Raw genomic sequence first — 5,828 nt, 5'->3', positions numbered from 1 at the left:
TTTTGTTGATCCGAACCGGGGTTTCCCAATGCAGGACAACGAGGCTAAGCAGACAGTAGCTTCCCGAGAAGGAGCTGCAAAGAAACACGTACCAGTAGGCGTGGGGATAAAAATGACAAAGGTATCCACCAAATCAACTAGGTGTTTATGGATGAATAAATCATCAGGACCAGTAGAATCAACATGACTAAGATCAAAATACTTAGTCCATGTAGCAGAACCAAATAAAGCTTGGAACGTATTAGAACTGGAAGGAATCGTGTGAGTGTGACTGCGGAGGGAACAGCACCGAGCACCCCCAGTAAGAGGGGGGGGGGGGGGACAAAGAGGCCAAGTTGTTACAATGAGAGATGGAGCCACTCCATGTGATGAGGTAGTCATCGGTGGCGTATATCTACAGTGCACCACCCCCCCCAGGGGTGTAAAGCCCCCCTCATGATGGCAACGGGCTGGAAAGAGAGGGGGAGATGAGAAAGACAAGAGGGTGAAGAATACTGCCCAGTGTAACACCAGTGTTAATAGGCAGAGTGGGTGAATTGGAATCATTCAGAGAGACATACTGGAGCCTGTCACTAAGGTAAGACTGTAGGTATTGGAGGGATTAACCTCTTACTCCGTAATGTTGTAATTTAAGAAAGTTAATGTGTTAACAGTGTAAAAAAGTCTTAATGTAGGTCAACAAATAAATGAACAAGGGTACTCATTTCTTCCAAGAGCTGCATATATAAAGTTAATCATACTAATCGGTGCATGATTGGTCCTTTTTTGGGCCTGAAACCATTATGGCAAGAACTAAGTAAATTTTGTTTTGCTAAATAGTATTAAGGCTGCTTGTAGATTAACTCTTTAAAATATTTTAGACAAAATCTGCAGAGTTGATATTGGTCTATAATTGTTGACTTCAGTGAGATTGACACTTTAATGGACTAAGGTTATTCTTGCTTTTTTTCCCCTTAGAATATCAGGAAAGGTTTGGAGTTCAAATGATTTGTTGTAGAGCAATGAAATGGCTGGAGTTAAAAATTTAGAAGGTTCTTTGAAAATTAGGGTTGGTATGTGAACATATGGTATCTGTGCATGGGGTTCATTCATCCACTGCAAATTACCTGATGCTCATCACCACCCAATAAAAATCTGCTATCAGAACAATAAAATTGTCTTCAAACAACACACAGCCTCTCTGTTTAAATCCCTGAACATGCTAAATATACACTCGCTCTACACATTCTCTTGTGCTATTTACATGTACAAAACCTTGTTCCTAAATGCTAATCCTGATCTGAAACTCTCCATTGATAGATGTAATAGAACCCACGAGCACCATAACATAAATAAATATCTGTTTGATATAAATTGACAGTAATGCTAATATAATTGCCAGTAAGGTTTATGTAATTCACAATCATCTTAATATAATTGCCAGTTTGGATAATATAATTGACAGAGGATTATACAAATCAGGATAATATTATTCTCGAGATGATTTCGGGGGTTTTTTATTGTCCGCGTGGCCCGGTCCTCGACCAGGCCTCCACCCCCAGGAAGCAGCCTGTGACAGCTGACTAACACCCAGGTACCTAATTTACTGCTAGGTAACAGGGGCATAGGGTGAAAGAAACTCTGCCCATTGTTTCTCGCCGGCCCTGGGATCGAACCCAGGACCACAGGATCACAAGTCCCGCGTGCTGTCCGCTCGACCGACTGGCTCCCTTATTGCTAATCAAGCTAATATAACTTTAAATCAGGCTTTTTCACCCACAGGGTTATTGATCGATGGAACTGACTACCCACCAACGCCATAACTGCCAAAATGTGCTGAATTTCAAAATATACCTGGAAAAAATCAAGCAAAATGGGGGGTGGGTGGGAAGGGAACCTTCAACAAGCTGCCAGCTCCCTGTTTTTATCGAGGCCACTAGGGTTAATGGCCCTCAGGTAAATCGGGTAAAATATTATTCCAAGACAATTACAGCATAACTGATAAAGTTAGGCTAGAGTAATATAAATTTCTGGTAAATTTAGAGTGATGTAAATTTCTAGAGTAATATAAATTTAAATTTCATATTAACTTGACTGACAGTTATAAATGCCAGTCAGCCTTCAATAAACTCTTCGGTGAAATATTTATAATCAAGAGTATTATTCATAAATATGCCTAAACAAAAAATATAAAATAGACATCAGTTTGCATATGAATCTGATGAGAAAATTCCTTGATTAACCTACATTTCCCTATCAATCAAATGGTCTCATCTTAAGTACGTCTCAGACTGTCTTCTTCACCAGCACCAATGCTAAATAATATTACAACAATAATGTCCATAACTTAGCTACAGAGTATATTACATTTTAAATAAATTTTCACAGAGAACAAAAACAGAAAGCACATTATTATTTACATAAGAAGAAAAACATTTAAAGCTTTGATTTATCTTTGCTAAACTATATATCTTTGCTAAACTATATATATAACTAAGATATATTTCTATACTTATAAGTAATTTTGAATTTTCCTATAGTGACAGCTTCTCTAGTTCTTGCTTGGTCATCTAACTTTCATAAAAGAACAGTATAATAAAATATCTTGATCTTTACCTTTCATGAAGTGTATTTCTCAAACAAAATAGAATTACCTTTGAAGAACATCCAACTGACATTGTGATAGCACACACACTGTTAGATTAAAGTTAATATACCTGTATGTGCCTCATTATCCTTCAACATTCTCTTAATTACCTTCCACACTAAGTGTTTAGCCTATTATCTGCATGTATCATTTTGTGCTTCTTCATATTACCAAGATAACTGAATCTCTTCCCACACTCTGGACACTCGTGAGGCTTGTCACCTGAATGCAATAACATGTGAGTCTTCATACTTCCAAGATGACTGAATCTCTTCCCACACTCTGGACATTCATGAGGTTTGTCACCTGAATGCACTAACATGTGCCTTATTATAGTTCCACGTTCTCTAAATTTTTTGCCACACTCGGCACATTGAAAAGGTCTCTGATCCGCATGCACCATCCTGTGAGTCTTCATATTTCCAAGAAGACCGAATCTCTTTCCACACTCTGGACACTCATGAGGTTTGTCACCTGAATGCACCACCATGTGCTGTATTATAGTTCTACGTTCTCTAAATTTTTTGCCACACTCGGCACATTGAAAAGGTCTCTCATCCACATGCACCATCCTGTGCCTCTTCATACTTCCACGCTGACTGAATCTCTTCCCACACTCTGGACATTCATGAGGTTTCTCACCTGTATGCACTAACATGTGAGTCTTCATATGTGAAGGGATACAAGACACTCCGTACATTGACACCATCGCACACTAATATTTTTACCACTTCGGACACCAGCTTTCGACGTTTCGCATATGTGTACGTGTTCCATATTAAAACGACAATATAATGCTATTAACAATTAAAATCTTCTATTTAACAGGCATATAGTTATTAAATGAAGTTTAGTGATGTAATAGACATAATCCGGAGTTGGTAAGGACGCCGCCCGCCAGCGTAAACACAACACACCCGAATGCCTACAAACACGATACAACGCACAAAACACAACACTTCTGTCAGTTTTTGGATAAACTCCTTTTATATTTATTATGTGAGAGTTATACATGTATAAAATGATAACTATTATAGGTAAGCGCCTAATATTTAATATTAATCAATAAAAAAGAAGTCAGAAGCCACACGCCTGTCTGTACATGTCTTTTGTGTAAAAGTATTTTGGGCGCTCATGTACTTGTGCGCTAGCTGGCGTTCACAACTGTTCTCGCCTACAAGCATTAGAATTAAACAAACGAATTTATTTTTTCATTTATATACAAGAAGAGAAGGCTACCCTTGAGTCTGTAATATTCATCTGATCACTGGTCTCCCATTTGGTCCTCATTGCTTTATCTTACTATTATTGAATGTCAATAACCGTATTATGCAATTTCAATTTCTTCTATTTCTTTCTTTATTATGCACCCCATACCCATCCCGTGGGCGGTGGTGTAAAGGATTACAGAGGCACATAATCGGTTCAGGAACTGAACCCTCTAGTTCGTTTAGCTAAGCAAATAACAATGTTTGACGCTAGTTACAAAATTATATATATATATATATATATATATATATATATATATATATATATATATATATATATATATATATATATATATATATATATATATATATATATATATATATATATATATATACGTATACATATATACATACACATACATATTTAATCACCTACACAAATACACACATCAATAATCTTTGTGTCACAGGTGATCAACAAGAGGCTCACAACAGTCACTATAAAAGGCACTTTACATCTATAGTGAGTCACACAGTTACTAGTCTTGCTGCAAACCCACCCAACTGGGCGGCAGCTTTACAGTCATGTGCTCCACACCCACCCAACTGGGCGGCAGTTTTACAGTCATGTGCATGCATTACCTACAGTAAGCAAATTTTTGATACTTCGCTAAGATTTCGGGCAGCACATCATTATGAATGAAGTACTTACACATTTCATTATGCAACTTTAATAAAGTTGTCCATCAGCATTTTGTGGTGTTCAGCTACCCTTATCTTCTGTATGTTCCTCACATTACCAGTATACACAAACATTGACATGTAGGGATATAGACCCTCAGGTAAGTTAGTAATTTAAATGCACAGTAGCAGTCCTAGGCGTTCAATCCCCGACCGCCGTCCAAGTGGTTTGGCACCATTCCTCCCCATCCCATCCCCCAGTCTTGATAAGTCAGATATATTGTTTGTTAACACATTTCTCAACAATGAACAGTCAGTTTTATCAAGCTAACATATCCTAACACAACGAGTGAGAGTATTAACTGGTCAAATTATTTTATTAGACCAGTATATATTATTAGATTATACTGGTATAATTATATATATATATATATATATATATATATATATATATATATATATATAATTATACCAGTATAATTATACTGGTATATATTATATACAGTATAATTATATATATATATATATATATATATATATATATATATATATATATATATATATATATATATATATATATATATATATATATATATATATATATATATATATATATATATATATATATATATGTCGTACCTAGTAGCCAGAACTCACTTCTCAGCCTACTATGCAAGACCCGATTTGCCTAATAAGCCAAGTTTTCATGAATTAATTATTTTTCGACTACCTAACCTACCTAACCTAACCTAACCTAACTTTTTCGGCTACCTAACCCAACCTAACCTTTAGAGATAGGTTAGGTTAGGTTAGGTAGGGTTGGTTAGGTTCGGTCATATATCTACGTTAATTTTAACTCCAATAAAATAAAATTGACCTCATACATAAGGAAATGGGTAGCTTTATCATTTCATAAGAAAAAAAATAGAGAAAATATATTAATTCAGGAAAACTTGGCTTATTAGGCAAATCGGGCCTTGCATAGTAAGCTGAGAAGTGCGTTCTGGCTACTAGGTACGACATATATATATATATATATATATATATATATATATATATATATATATATATATATATATATATATATATATATATATATATATATATATATATATATATAATTATACCAGTATAATCTAATAATATATACTGGTCTAATAAAATAATTAGACCAGTTAATACTCTCACTCGTTGTGTTAGGATATGTTAGCTTGATAAAACTGACTGTTCATTGTTGAGAAATGTGTTAACAAACAATATATCTGACTTTATCAAGACTGTAGCTTGCTTAGCAAAAGGAACTTTTTTTAAAT

The sequence above is a fragment of the Procambarus clarkii genome, chromosome 38 (genome assembly GCF_040958095.1).
Source record: "Procambarus clarkii isolate CNS0578487 chromosome 38, FALCON_Pclarkii_2.0, whole genome shotgun sequence".
NCBI classification, from domain to species: Eukaryota; Metazoa; Arthropoda; class Malacostraca; order Decapoda; family Cambaridae; genus Procambarus; species Procambarus clarkii.
This window is presented reverse-complemented; position numbering follows the sequence as displayed.